Raw genomic sequence first — 16,369 nt, forward strand, 5'->3', positions numbered from 1 at the left:
TCCAGGAGTAAGGCAGCATATGCGAAAGCATGGCCAGTTCAGGGAAGACAGATCCATGTAGCTGGAACACTGGGTATAGGTTAAAGAGGAGGCGAGGAAAGGAGAGAAAATTGGAGAAGCAGTAAGGGGCCACATCAAGGAGGGCTTTGTATGCCAGGGGCTTAAGTGTTATTCTCAGAGCAGTGGGAATCATTTAATTGTTCTAAGCAAAAGATATTATTAGGTTTGCATTTCAATAAGAAATATACAGCAAGAACAGACCAGAGGGAAGATAACTAGGAGGACAAGTTTACTTGTTAGTTCATTTATTCAATGAACAAATACAGGGTGGGGCAAAGTAGGTTTATAATTGTTCATATGGAAAATAATACAATAATTAATAAATAATAATATAGGAATAAACTCCGTGTTTTGCGTACTCACAACTGTAAACCTGCTTTTGCCCCGCCCTGTATCTATATAACATACCGTGCCAGGTATTGCAGGTAGTGATGAAGAAAACACACGTGGGCCCTCATTTCAAGGAGCTTAGAGGCAGTGAAAGATAAACTAAAGATGAACTAAAGTGGCAGTATACATGGATATGAGGGCAAATGTAAGAGATCATCTACATGACATTCACTCCATATGTAGGGTGAGGGAGAAATCAAGATGATTTCCCAGGCTTCTGACTCAAATGACTTGGTAGTACAGGTAATTTAAGAAAGCCAGATCTGAGCATCCTCCTGTGCACTGAAAGATCACTGGTTCCATTCCCAGTCAGGGCACACGCCCAGGTTGCAGGTTCAGTCCCAAGAAGGGTGTGTACCAGAGGCAACTGATGTTTCTCACATCAATGTTTCTCTCTTGCTTGCTCGCTCTCGCTCTCTCTCTCCCTCCCTCCCTCCCTCCCTCTCCATTCCTCTCTCTCTAAAATCAATAAAAAAAAATTTAAAAGAAAGCCAGATCTCAGAGGCAAACTACTTAAGACCTATGGGATATTTAGATGGAGATAAGTAAATGTTCCTCAGTTTACTTGCCTGGACTAAAGAAACAGATTGAAAAGTAACAAGCAATCAGGTAGTTCTAAAAGCCTTGGACAGTGAATGAAATGGAAACCAAACAACACGAATGGATAAGCAGCTGATGGAAGAACAAGCTGGTGAGAAGAGCTGAGAAGGAAATGTCTGAGAGAGGGGCAGGAGCAATGGTAGAACTGTTATGAAAGCCAAAGGAATAGAGAGTTTCAAGAAAGTGAAAGAATAGCCAACAATGTCAAAGGCCAGAGAGGTTAATTATTTCTAGTATATTCACAGCACTGTGCAACCATCATAATTTTTTAACATTTTCATCACCCCCAAAAGAATCCCATTAGCAGTCCCCACCCCCCACCCCCCGCATTTATTCCCAACCTCTCCCCATCCCTATCCAGCCCCAGGAAACCACTAAACTACTTTATATCTCTATAGATTTGATATAAATATAATCATACAATATGTGATCTTTAGTGATTGGCTTCTTCATGTTGAAGCACGCATCAGTACATCAGTGGTTTTTATTGTCAAACAATATTGCATTGTATGGTTATACCACATTTTCTTCATCATTCATCGGTTGACGGACATTTGGATTGTTTCCACTGTTTGGCTTTTATGAATGTTGCTGCTATGAACATTACCGTACATGGTTTTGTGTGGATATATGTTTTCATTTCTCTCGGGTTTATATCTAGGGGTACAAGTACTGGATCATATGGTAAATCTGTTTAACAGCTTGAAGAACTGCCAGACTGTTTTCCATAGAGGCTGTAAACCATTTAACATTTCCACCAGCAATGCAGGAGGTTTCCAATTTCTCCACATCCTCAACACTTGTCCTTTCTTATGTTTTGTGTTGTTGTTTTTTTCAGTATAGCCATTCCAGTGCGGTGGTGTCTCACTGTGATTTTGATTTGCACATCTCTGAGGGCTCATGTTAAGCATCTTTTCATGTGCTTATTGACCATTTGTATATCTTTTTCGGAGAAATGTCTGTTCAGATCCTTAAACCATAGTTTAATTAGGTTATCTGTCTTTTGCAAATACTTTCTCCTAGTCTGTGAGCTCTTTTCACTTTGATGGAGTTTCTCATTTTAATGAAGTCCAATTTATCAATTTTTGGTTTATATTAATGCATCCCTTAGCAAGGGGGATACTTCCGAGAAATGTGTCATAGGCGATTTCATCGTATGCGGACACCTAGGCCAAATGGTAGGGCATTACTGTGCACAACTGTGGACGTCCCCCTGCCTCCTCCCGACAGGGTCAGAATGGAACATCAAAAGCTGGAAATGCTGCCCCATGAACAGGGATGTGGGCTGAAATCTCGGGGAGAAACTGACGGGGTAAGGCATAGATCACCTTAGTTGTGACTGTCAGGAGGCAGTGGAAGGTGGCCTGAGGATCAGTAGGAATAAGACGTTTAGATGGAGAGATAAGGAACACAGGGGTGTGTCATGGCAGTGTGGTTCTGGCTGCTGCATATGGCAGCCATGGTTAGGTTGAGGAACTTCATGGTATTTATAAAAAATCAAAAGAGCGTTTAACATGGCAAGGGCGTGGGACTGAGAACTCAATATTTTGACTTGGGAAACGTATTTTGGGTTCCATTGACCCTGTCTGGCATTGACTTGATGGACAAAATAAAGCTTATCTGTGCTTTACATCAAAGACTTCCACAAAGTACAGGGACAAAGGAGCTCCACACTACCACAGAAAGCTTTCACTAAAGTGGCACTTAATGCTCGCTGAGGCAGCCCCTGTGGACCTGCGTCCTTGTTTAGCTTCTGAGATCCTCAACCAAGAATTTACAGCATTATATTCTGAAGACCCTCACGCTGATCTGGGAGGCTGTAGCGCCCTCTAAATACGTAGCACGGGGGACAGGCTCCTCTGTCTGAAACAGGCCAGTGGCTGACTGACTGGGATGTCATCTGTGCATGCAAAATTGAGGTGCTGAGTGAGAGGGAATCGATCTATTGCCAAGCCCCACAGAAAAGAAAATTCCTCCTGAACCACATATCCTTCCATTTCTTACAGGCAATTCAGCTCCATTACAGTCTTATGGAACCACCATTAAATTTAATCTTATGGGTCCATCATTGACCAAAAAATATCATTATGGGGCACAGGACTCAATATCTAAGAAGGCTTTGCCTACCCAACATCATGAAGATTTATCCCTGTGTTTTATTCTAAGAATTTAATCATTTTGACTCTTACATTTAGGTCCATGATCTAGTTGGAGTTCATTTCTGCATATGGCATAAGAAAAGGGTTATTTTGTTTAAACAGAAGAAAACCAAGCATGTTGACAGGCTGAAGGGAAGAAGGTAGGCAGGGACAGAGTCTGGAGAGCAGGTAGAGAGACTAACCTTAACCAGGAGAAAGGCCCCTCTTCTCAGAGACAAGAGGGGCAGTGAGGACAATGAGTGGAGACAGGGATGCTTCTGTAACTGCCGACTCTATAAACTATGTCTCTCTCGTAGGAATTTACAGGGCATGTTAGTACTTTTAAGGATCTAAGGTAACCTGCAGTCAGGAAATCTATTTCATTTTGTTTAATCCACCATTTCTAAATACATTTGACCCAGAATTCTTAATTTCTTAACAACTATTAACCTATGATGAAATTTGTACAACATACGTAGAGAGACAGTGATCTAGGCCAGGAATTGGAAACTTGGCTTTTGTGCAGAATTTGGGCCAAGGGTGGTTTTTGTTTGGTCTCCGTCCTTTCTTATTTTTTTTAATAAAAAAATTTCACAGAGATCCAAATTCCTGACATATCTTGAAATAGCAAAAGATTTGGCCACACTAGATCTGCATTCCAACAAGGAAACAATTGGCTGGAACCCAAATGTCCCATAGGGGGAATATAGGGTGGGGCAAAAATAGGTGTACAGTTGTTCCTATGGAAAATAATACAATAAGTAATGATACAAGAATAAACGCTGTCTCGAGTACTCACAACTGTGCACGTACTTTTGCCCCACCCTGCATACTCTCTGCATCACACCCTACAACCTTCACATGCAGATCATGTCACTCATTCGTGTCGCTGCCAGTTCCTGTGGGTGTCTGGGTATCATTCCTACACTAGGCCACCCCCTCGGTGTTTATACAGAATGAAAAGTTCCTGAAGCCTCTCTTAAAAAGCCCTTATCCAACTCCTCTCTAAATGTTTTCTCTTATAAAAGTGCTCTTCTTGTGAGAACTATGAGAAAGATTTAGAAGTATTTATGTCAGGAATGACAAAATGGCAGTGCATTGAACAAGTGCCCACATCTATTTTGTTTGACCTGTACAGTATTTTTTCTTTAATTTTTTAATGTTTTTATTGATTTTGAAAGAGGAAGGGAGAGGGAGAGATATAGAAACATCAATGAGAGAGAAACATCAACTGGCTACCTCCTGCACTCCCCCACTGGGAACTGAGCCCACAACCCCGGCATGTGCCCTGACCAGGAATCGAACCAGCGACCTCTCAGCACATGGAACGACACTCAACAAACTGAGTGCCACCCCCCTACTGGCCAGGGTTCTACAGTATTTTTTTTAATGGAAAATTTCACATTAAAAAGAAATAAAAATTTCCAGATTTTAATGAATATCAGGATGATCTAATAACATTAGGCCTTGTTTCCACATGACAACAATAAGCTGGAGATAGTAGCATTTTTCTTCAATCAGGGCCTGCGTTTTTCCATTTTCCACAGTCTCTACCACTCCCCAATGTCCTACAATGGGCCTGAATCATTTATTACCTATTTGGCCCTGCAGGTATCTGAGTTTGTGCCACCTGATTTAACAAAAGGATTCGGTCCTAATTAGCGCAGTACATTAGGCAAGGTCCCCAATATCTTGAGTGTCATGTGAAATTTTACTTATGTCTCAGCTATTTCACTAATAAAAAATAATTTCACATCCCACTCTGCCCTAAACATATTGAAAAAATAACTAGAAGGAAATACAACATGGAAAATAGAATTTCAGATGAGTTTTTATTCTCTTCTTAATCTTTTTCTGTACTTTCCAGATTCTTAAAAGAAATAAGTACACATTGCCTTCATAATCAGGAAAATATAGATAAAATGTATCAACAATATGCTTGGTAAATAATCTATCCTATCTAATAAAAGAGAAACATGGTAATCAGTGTATGTCCGCTACCCTTCCCATTGGCTAATCCGGGTGATATGCAAATTAACTGCCAGCCAAGATGGCGGCCGGCAGCCAGGCAGCTAGAAGCTAACATGAGGCTTGCTTGCTTCAGTGATGGAGGAAACCAACGTTCCCTGCCTGTCGCTGCCGGCCTCTGAGCTTGCAGTTTGAAACATTGTTACAAATATAGAAGCTAAACAAAACCCCAGAAACCTGCTTTCAGCCCGCCGGGATCTCAGAGCTGGAGTTGATAGAGTGTTTCGATTATAGAACCCAAACAAACCAGATACCTGCTTTCAGCAGCAGAGGCCTCAGAGCTGGAGCCAGAGCTAAAGCTGGCCCAGAATAAAAAAAGAAAAAAGAAAAAAAGGAGCGGTTGGGAGCTTCAGTCACCCGCCAGCCTGAAAACAGCCCTCAGCCCCTTACCCAGACTGGCCAGGCACCCCAGTGGGGACCCCCACCCTGAAGGGTGTGTGACCAGCTGCAAACAGCCATCATCCCCTCACCCAGGCTGGCCAGGCACCCCAGTGGGGACCCCCACCCTGATCCAGGACACCCTTCAGGGCAAACCAGCCGGCCCCCACCCATGCACCAGGCCTCTATCCTATATAGTAAAAGGGTAATATGCCTCCCAGCACCGGGATCAGCGGAGCTGCGAGGCCTCCCAGCACTGGGATCAGTGGATCTGAGAGGCCTCCCGGTACCAGGATCAGCGTGACAGGGGGCAGCGCCCAAACCCCCTGATCGCCCTGCGACTCTGTGTGTGACAGGGGGCAGGGCCACAACCCCCTGATTGGCCCTACTCTGTGTGTGACAGGGTGCGGTGCCCCAACCCACCCCTCCCACGGGCCCTGCTCTGTGTGTGATGGGGTAGAGCCATAACCTCCCCATCGGCCCTTCCCTGAGTGTGACAGTGGCGGTGCTCCAACCCCCTGATCAGCCCTGCTCTGTGGGTGATAGAGGGCGGCACCCCAACCCCCCCCCACGGGCCCTGCTCTGTGTGTGACGGGGTAGAGCCATAACCTCCCCATCGGCCCTGCCCTGAGTGTGAGAGTGGCGGCGCCCCAACCCCCTGATCGGCCCTGCTCTGTGGGTGATAGAGGGCGGCGCCCCAACCCCCTGATCCACCCGGCTCTGTGTGTGACAGGGGGCAGTGCCCCAACTCCCCTATCGGCCCTACTCTGTGAGTGACAGGGGGGAGCTTCCCAACGCCCTGATGGGCCCTGCTCTGTGCGTAACAGGGTACGGAGCCCCAACCCCCCCGATGGGCCCTGCTCTGTGAGTGACAGGGGGCAGCGCCCCACCCCCTGATTGGCCCTGCTCTGTGCGTGACAGGGGGTGGTGCCGCAACCTCCCCATCGACCCTGCCTTGAGTGTGACAGGGGGCGGTGCCCCAACTCCCCAATCGGCCCTACCCTGAGCGTGACTGAGGGTGGCATCGCAACCTCTCGATCCGCCCTGCTCTGTGCATGACAGGGGGCGGCGCCCCAACTCCCCAATCGGCCCTGCTCTGAGCCCGACCAGGGGCTACACCTAGGGATTGGGCCTGCCCTCTGCCACCCGGGAGCAGGCCTAAGCCAGCAGGTCGTTATCTCCCGAGGGGTCCCAGACTGCGAGAGGGCACAGGCCGGGCTGAGGGACCCCCCCTCACCCCCCGGGGGGCACAAATTTTTGTGCACCAGGCCTCTAGTAAAGTAATAAGACACCACCAGTGCCTAAAATGCTCAAATTTTGACCAACTGCTAAAACTTAATTGAAATGTACAATAATGTGAACACAATCAAATGGGTTGAACAGCAGATGAACCTTGTCGGTGACAAATTTTAATGTCAAGTAAGCTCATTTGATGCAACATACTTTCCTTAGAACTAGTGTTAAACTGCCCGGGCAGCAGCTGTTTATCCTAACTCAACATGGGATGGAGTGTATCAATTAAGGCTAGATAAATATTAGCAGAACAGCCTTGCTCACCAGATCCCTGTTTATGAAGATAGTCAGGCAGGCCTCCAACTAGCAAATATTCATTCTCTCCCTCAACTCGGGATTCTTCTGTAGACTTCACAGCCACCTACACTTGTGCTATGAGTGGCCACCAATTTAACAACAAAACAGGTCATCAACACAGGGAACTGATCTCCACCACCCACTTTCTCCCCAATTCTCCCCAATGGAGCACAAGGTATGGATCCTTCCATTTCACAGGGAATTTCAGAGTGAAAAAGAATTTGGCAATTGAATCCCAATTCTTCACTTTCGAAATGAGGCTCAGAGAGGTTATTGCTCTAAGAAAGTTGCAGAACTTGCATTTTAATCCAAGCCTCTTGACTCTCCTTCCTGTGTTTTCAGGTACACTTCCTAACTTGCAAGCAATACATTGTTAAATGACAAATAGTCCTACATTTGTGTACAGTATATCAAACCCTAAAGTGATTTCCATTTTCGTTTCAAACATACATAAGAAAATGCTGCATAAAAGAACATAGAGGTCCCCCAATTTTCATACTTGAGTTCTGCTTCAGTGGCAGGAACTCAAGCAATAATTATGGGAAAATAAAGGAACTGTTTTTCACTCAATTTCCTTTACTTTTTAAAACTTTTTTAGTTATTAAAAAGATTACTTAAAAGGGAACTCAATATTAGTTCCACTAGTTTCATAATTAAATAACTATTGCATAATCATAAATACTGGTGGAGATGAAAAGAGTATTGCATGATCAGAATATAGTCTCTTTTTTTTCTTTTTTGAGAGTATGTTTATTAAAACTGGGGACAGTGAGACAAAGGAAGGGCTTACGATAGAAGAAGCAACAGGGGAGAGCCTAGGCAGTGCTGTTTGGCTCTCTAGAAACATTATAGGAAAGAGGTGAGTCACATGGGGCTGTGTTGACTCACTGAGAAGTCACAGTGACAGAAGTGAGCCACGGTGGGGCTGCTGTGAGCTCACTGAAAAGTCAAAGAATAGGGGGCCTTGGAGACAGGTTCAAGGGGTTAGCACAGGATGTGCTGCTTCCCTGGTTGCAAGTCTTGTGGGGATCCTTAGAGTTTAGGAAAAAGAAAGTTCACACCCAAGAAAAGAGGAAGAAAGGCATGGGCGTGCTCCAGAGAGAGCGGCCTGAATGTAATCTTTAGTAGATGCTTCAGGCAGAGAATGAATTCCTTAGGTGTAGGGTCTGAACTATTTTTTTCCCTCACAGCCAGGACACACAGTGACAAGCGCATAAGAAATGCTCAGAAAATAAGTGCCAACTGAAATAAGTAAAATGATACAGATAATAAAATAGGTTAACATTTGATTCTACCATTTTCATACCTGCCCACATATACTCTTTAAATACTCCATTCTTATTCTTTCTTTTTTTACTTTTAGTATATTTTTATTGATTTCAGAGAGGAAGGGAGAGGGAGAGAGAGAATCATTGATTGGCTGCCTCCTGCATGCCCCCAACTGAGTCTCAAACATCCATCAGCCCCTCACCCAAGCTGGCCAGGCACCCCAGCAGGGACTCCCACCCTGAAGGAGCTGTGGCCAGCCTGCAAACAGCCATCAGCCCCTCACCCAGGTTGGGCAGGCACCCCAGCGGGGACCCCCACCCTGAAGGGGCTGTGGCCAGCCTGCAAACAGCCATCAGCCCCTCACCCAGGCTGGCCAGGCACCCCAGCAGGGACACCCAACCTGAAGGGGCTATGGCCAGCCTGCAACAGCCATCACCCCCTCACCCAGGCTGGCCACACCCTCATGGGGTGAGGGTCCCTGCTGGGGGGCTTGGCAGCCTACAAACAGCCATCAGCCCCTCACACAGACTGGCCAGGCACCCCAGTAGGATCCCCCACCCTGAAGGGGGTGTGGCCAGCCTGAAAACGGCCCTCAGCCCCTCACCTAGGCTGGCCAGGCACTCCAGCAGGGACACTCACCCTGAAGGGGCTATGGCCAGTCTGAAAATGGCCCTCAGCCCCTCACCCAGACTGGCCAGGCACCCCAGGGGAACCCCCACCCTGATCTGGGACACCCTTCAGGGCAAACCAGCCAGCCCCCACCCATGCACCAGGCATATAATAAAAGGGTAATATGCAAATTGACCCTAACAGCAGAATGACTGGGAATGACTGGTCACTATGGTACACACTGACCACCAGGGGGCAGACATTCAATGCAGGAGCTGCCCCCTGGTGGGATCTCTGCTCAGCCACAAGCCAGGCAGACGGCTGCCAGTACAGCAGTGATGGCGGGAGCCTCTCCCGCCTCCTCAGCAGCACTAAGGTTGTCCGACTGCAGCTTAGGCCTGGTCCCCGCTGGCAGTGGACATCCCCTGAGGGCTCCTGGGCTGCCAGAGGGATGTCTGACTGCCAGCTTAGGCCCAATCCCCCAGGGAGCGGGCCTAAGCCAGCAGGTGGACATCCCCCGAGGGGTCCCAGACTGCGAGAGGGCACAGGCTGGGCTGAGGGACCCCCCGAGTGCACAAATTTTTGTGCACCGGGCCTCTAGTCATGAATAAAAACATGGGTGGGGGGGGGGGGGAAAGGGAGCCAAATATTGCAAAGGAAAATTAGGTCAACTTTACCACCTGCCCTATCTATCTCATACATGATATAAGGAAATAATGCATGCGAATGTGCTTGACACACCATCAAAGTGTTATCAAGTACCTTAAATGTTTAGTCCCTCAAAGTATCCCAAAGACTCCACCAGCATCAAAACAGTCTCCATCTTCTTCCTCACTGTCCTCTAACCAAGTCTGCTTTTCTCAAAGCATTATCATGCCACAGAATTTAAAATGTACTCTTTTTGTTCCAGTTTCTCTGCTTTAATAGCTAGAATTGCAAACACACTTTCTCTTAACAGTCTTAATTCACAAATGAGCTGAATTTCAATTACAATGTAGCTTTGCCTGTGTGTGTAACCACCATTTGTAACATCATCCCTATAGAAAAAATAATTCTAAACCAATTTGTAAATGAATTTTAAAAAGCAACTCATTTTTATCTTAGGATAACTGAGACCTGAATCCTGTTCTGGGAGGTAACATGGAGTGTTGGGAAGAGATGTGGGGCTCTGAAATGTATGTCCCTTGCTCTGCTATTACAAACTCTGTGTCCTTGGGCAAATAACTTAGTCTCTTTGAGTCTCAGCTTCCTTATCAGTAAAATGGGAAAAGTAAAATCTCTCCCAGAACTAAACGATGTAATAAATATATAAATCACCTAAAACTGGGCCAGGAAGATTGCTAAATAGCAGCTCCTTTTCCTTTCCCTCTGCATTGCAATGCATTGAGTCATTTGTGAACTCCACTTCCTCCTTTAAAAAATGTGGTTTGGCCTTTTGTTTGTTTGTTTGTTCGTTTGTTTGTTTTGAGCACATGCTAAAAGTCAGGGGCAAATCCTTATAAGTACCATTACTATCTCATTTTAAAGATGAAGAACAGTGGCACAGAGAGATTAACTGATTTGCCTAAAATCACTCACATTGTGGTGTCATCTTCAGCACACAACTATGTTCTAATCCTACACCACTTCACTGTATCTTTTTTTTTTATATGGGCGAGAGGGATTCAATGATATCTAAAGGTTTGTCCTAAAATATTGTGTGATTCTATAATTCAATGGAACTGCCAGATGGCAAGAAGGAAAAGAAAAAGTTCAAGCTCACAAAAGGCAAATATAAACCACCAGCTCGCAGTCTAACCAACTGATATCCACTAGTTCTGGTTTTCCTTCCCAGAAGCTGGAAGATGTCCAGTCAGCATCAGATAAGCTCACTAGGGCTCTAGGTGCTTCAGTTCCTTAACTGATATTGTTCAGGGATGGTCAACTAAGTCGACCTGGCCACTACTGGCAACTAGCTTTTAAAATCCAACCAGGATGATCAACAACGTAACTTTTCTTTTCCTTTTTTTAATAGGTGTGGTCAAAACTTGAAGAAGTAACCCAATGGCAAAAGTCTTTAAGTGTTGTTACTAATGTTAAAAGCATCCTGCTTACTACTTGGAGGTTATTCAGCGTAGTAACTATAATTTGGCTCCAGGCTGTAAATAGACACTCTTTAGCCATTAAGTTAGGGCTATAAGCAAAATCAAACACAGAAATGGAAATTCAATGTTCTGTAATATTAACCTGTCAAATGATTAAGACTGCCAATTAAATTGCTCACAGATGGAAAAAAAGAAAAGAAAACCTCTTGTTTTATGATACCTATACTAAATAAGACCTAAAAGTTTTGCCTTAGGTTAGGCTTTTATATATATATATATATATATATATATATATATATATATATATATATATATATATATATAATTGATATTTTAGAGAGGAAGGAAGAGAGATAGAGCGTTAGAAACATCAATGAGAGAGAAACATCGATCAGCTGCCTCCCGCACGCCCCCGACTGGGGATGTGCCCGCAACCAAAGTACATGCCCCCGACCGGAATCGAACCCGGAACCCTTCAGTCCGCAGGCCGACGCTCCATCCACTAAGCCAAACCGGTTAGGGCAGGTTAGGCTTTTCTTAATGTTTTTAACTTTCTTTTCAAGCAGTTCAATGTGCTACATATGAGCTGAGTGCAGACTCAGTTCCAAACTTGCTGAAAGTGAAATAAGAGAACAGCTGCAGCATATTCAGACCAAACTGGCCAAGATGTAGAGAGAAAACAAACAAACAAACAAACAAAACGCTACCAACCATCCCCAGCAATACCAGTTGTATGTGCCTTTTACAGGCTATATTTCATCGCTGCTCTTCATGTAACATGGATTGGTATAATCAGGAGAAAGACTTTTACAGAAGTGTAAGTTTATTTCCCTTTGTTTCCTTTGCTAACTAATACAAAATATCAATCCTGCAGCCTAGATGTTGAACAGTGGCCACAGACAACTAAACCCATTAATCAATTCTGGCTCCACCATCTTAGATAACCGACTCCCAGTTGGGTAAAAAGAAGAAACAGAATTAATCAGAATTGAAGGAATTACAAGAGCGGTGATGGTGAACCTTTTGAGCTCGGCATGTCAGCATTTTGAAAAACCCTAACTTAACTCTGGTGCCGTGTCACATATAGAAATTTTTTGATATTTGCAACCATAGTAAAACAAAGATTTATATTTTTGATATTTATTTTATATATTTAAATGCCATTTAACAAAGAAAAATCAACCAAAAAAGAGTTCACATGTCACCTCTGACACGCGTGTCATAGGTTCGCCATCACTGTACTAGAGAATCCATTCATCTATCTAGTTTTCTGTTCATTCATTTTATTTTTAAAGAAAGTATTAAAGCCCTAGCTGGTTTGGCTCAGTGGATAGAGCATTGGCTTGTGGACTGAAGGGTCCTGGGTTCGATTCCAGTCAAGGGCACATGACTGGGTTGTAGGCTCGATCATCAGTAGGGGGTATGCAGGAGGCAGCCAATCAATGATTCTCTTTCATCACTGATGTTTCTACCAGGTATCCCTCTCTTCCTCTCCCTTCCTCTCTGAAATAAATAAAAATATTTTTTAAAAATTTATATATATAAAAGCCTCAGTGACCGTTCCACCGTTAGCTATGACGCGCACTGACCACCATGGGGCAGACGCTCAAACTGGTAGGTTAGCTTGCTGCTGGGGTCTGGCTGATCAGGACTGGGCTAGACAGGATGGACATGTCCTGGACAGGCCGGACATGGTCCCTCTCTGGCTGGCCAACCTCCTGCGTCCCTTCCCAGCCCCAGTCGTGCACTGGTGGGGTCCCTCGACCTGGCCTGCGCCCTCTTGCAATCCCGGGACCCCTCAGGGGATGTCGGAGAGCTGGTTTTGGCCCGATCCCTGAAGGCCAGGCCGAGGGACCCCACTGGTGCATGAATCTGTACACCAGGCTTCCAGTAAATAAATAAAGTATTAAAGACAATGCTGGCAAAGCACCTAAACATTGTAATTGCAATCTTTTTGTCTTTACTCCCTACTAAATATGAAGTTAAATCCTAATATTAATTATAGAGCACCACAAGTCTATGATTCATAAACGGAAACAGTTCCAAACTTAGAGTTTATATGGAAGACATAACAGCAGAGAATCCCTGGAGATTGAGAGAGTATGTGGAAGGTTTTCATTGTTGAATTTGATTTTAAAGTGTGAATTCCTACCTAAGCAGGCAAGTTTCTATAAGCCTAGTAATTAATAAATATAGTGAAGGCTTAAATAATCACCACACAATTAGGTAATCCTCCTTAGGATAAATCCAAGTTCTCTCTCCAGGGTGTACATACTTCATCAATTGCTAGGTGGGTATGGTATGGGTAAACTCCCTATGAATTCTTCTGTATAGCTGATCACACAAAAAATGTTAGTGGTATTGTATTTTTATTTCTCTTTCTTTTTTAATAGAAGAAAAGTAAACCACAGATCTTGAAGGCATCGCTTGTATACTGACATCTTTAGATGAACTCATTCTTTAAATTATGTCCTGAGAATTCTGTGCAGGTGACACAAAGATGCACAGTTAGGAAGTTTACAGCCTGGAATAGATTCAGGCCTACATATATGACTCTGAGGAGTGCCAATAGGGAGGTAAAGCAGCACTAATGAGGATTGGTGGACAGAGAGCTCAACCAGTTTTGGAGATAAGGGCAGTCTTTAGTATTTGAGCTGAGCCTTAAATCCTGAATGAAATTTCTGATGGGAAGAAGGCATCTTAGAAGAAGGAAATGCATTTGTGCATAGAAGTAAGGCAGACTAGAGTTCGTGAAACACCAAACAGTCTCATGGGGCTTTGTGGGAGGGGCCATATGATGAGGTAGGACCAGCCATGGACTCTGATTTTGGCTTTTCCATTGCCAAAGGAGGAGAATGTCTGAGAATACATTTTCTCATTTTTTAAATGAGAGATTTGGATCAGAACATCTCTGAGGGCCCTAACCGGTTTGGCTCAGTGGGTAGAGCGTCGGCCTGCGGACTCAAGGGTCCCAGGTTCGATTCTGGTCAAGGGCATGTACCTTGGTTTCAGGCACATCCCCAGTGGGGGGTGTGCAGGAGGCAGATGTTTCTCTCTCATTGATGTTTCTAACCTCTCTATCCCTCTCCCTTCTTCTCTGTAAAAAATCAATAAAATATATTTTAAAAAAAATAAAGAACATCTCTGAGGTCTATTTCCAATTTTATAAATGTACGATTCTAGGTCCAGGGTTGGAAACTTTTTCTATAAAGGGGAAAACAGTAGATATTTTAGGCTTTGTGGTCCATATGATCTGTCACAACTTCTCAACACCATTGTAGTGCGAAAGCAGTCATAGAAAATATGTAAATGAAAGGGCATGGCTGTGTACCAATAAAGCTTTATTTATGCATATTGAAACTTTAATTTTATATCATTTCATGTGTCACAAAATATCATTCCTTTGATTTTTTTTCAAACATTTAAAAATGAAAACACTATTCTTAGCTCCTAGGCAGTAAAAAATTTGACAAGATATAGTCTGCTGATGTCTCCACTCATGGAGAAATAAGAATAGAAAGAGGATAAAATTTGATAGCCCTCAAGAGCTAGAATAAGATAGACAACAATATCGTACTATAATTATGTATGATAAGTATCACAACAATGGCAATCATATTACAATACATAAATGTATCAAAGAACCATACCTTAAATTTATACAATATTACATGTAAAATATATTCAATATATGGAATTTAGATTAATTCAGAAGACAATGGGAGATGGTACAGGTTTCTGAGTAGGAAAATGTTGAGATCAGAGCTGTACTTAGAAGATTTTACTTGGCAGCAATGAATGGGAGTGAGAGATTAGTAGTTAACTACCAATGAGGGATAATATTAAAGCCTAATCTAATCTAGTAGCTTTAAGGAAGGAGAAGAAAGAATACATGGAAGGAAAGATCAATAGAACACGACTTACAAAAGACAAAAGGTTTATTCATCTGGCAAACATAATTTTTAAAAAGTCAATTTCCAGACAAGAAGGGGGGACCGGTTATTTTACATCCCCATTTCTCAGTGCCATCAGTACAGTACATGACTGCAGTAGACTAATTGAGGAATTTGCCTTTTTATGGAAACTTTAGAACAAACAGCCCAGGTTGGAGTTTCCAGTTCAAAAAGAAGAGTTTTCTGGTATATATGTAGCATTCATTGTTTTGGTTTTAGAGATGCAATAGAAAGGGCAGTTTTAGAGATGATGTTTACTTATTTATGGCTCCTTTTACCCTAGAGAATTTTCAGCAGCCTTTTCAAATTATGAAAGAGTATTCATTGGCATACATAGATATATCATTGCCCTCAGAATTTTAAAATAACTCTGCTGACTGTGACTCAGAATTTACATCTATCTTTTCTTGCTCTAACAAAGAGAAAAACTGCAGTGCTGCAGTTCAACATTGCTGTCTCTATCAAATAAAAGAAACCCTACTCTATGGGAGCACAGCATGCCTTCCAGAACTCAAATTTGGAAGCTGGCTGGGGTCAGAGGAAAGAGGGCTACAAAGAGACATGCACACAAGTAGCTCTAAGTCATGATAATATCTCATAAGAAATACAGTCAAGCCTCATGGAAACGCAGCACAGGGAGAGATGAATTGCACCTGAGCAGCCTGGAAAGTGCTTCATTGAGAAGATGACAGAAGCACTGGGCCCATTTTAACAAGAGAGGACGGGTAATTCCAGCTATGAGAATAGTGCACATAATATCAACAAAAGGATGTGGAGAAATACCGGACTTATCTTTTCTACTTCGAAAGTAGTATATGTTGGTCGGCCAATGTGGCTCAGTGGATGAGCATTTACCTATGAACCAGGAGGTCACAGTTTGATTCCTGGTCAGAGCACATGCCGGAGTTACAGGCTCAATCCCCAAACGGGGGAGTGCAGCAGGCCACTTTCATCATTGATGTTTCTCTCTCTCTCTCTGCCTCTCCCTTCCTCTCTTAAATCAATAAGATTATATTTAAAAAATAAAAAAGTAGTACATGTTCATTGGTAGGGAGAAAAAGTGAATTGAGGCAAGAAAAAAAAACTTAACCTGAAATCCCACCACTCAACCCCACCACATTTTAGTTTATGCTCTTTCACATATAGGACTACATAAAATGGGGTTATTCTAAACATAGCCCCCAACTGTTTTTGCAGAACATCTTAACAGCACAGATATCTGTTCATTCCAGCTTGGAATACATATTGGGATGATTAAAAAACACTGACA

At 43.5% G+C, this 16,369-nt stretch overlaps 1 protein-coding gene across 2 annotated transcripts in view; it reads right to left on the minus strand.

Annotated features, from left to right (window-relative positions):
* Positions 1-16,369, minus strand: part of VCL (vinculin) — a 113,825-nt gene that overhangs the window by 78,149 nt on the left and 19,307 nt on the right. The gene's annotated exons all lie outside the window — the stretch shown is intronic.

The sequence above is a fragment of the Myotis daubentonii genome, chromosome 13 (genome assembly GCF_963259705.1).
Source record: "Myotis daubentonii chromosome 13, mMyoDau2.1, whole genome shotgun sequence".
Classification (NCBI taxonomy): Eukaryota; Metazoa; Chordata; class Mammalia; order Chiroptera; family Vespertilionidae; genus Myotis; species Myotis daubentonii.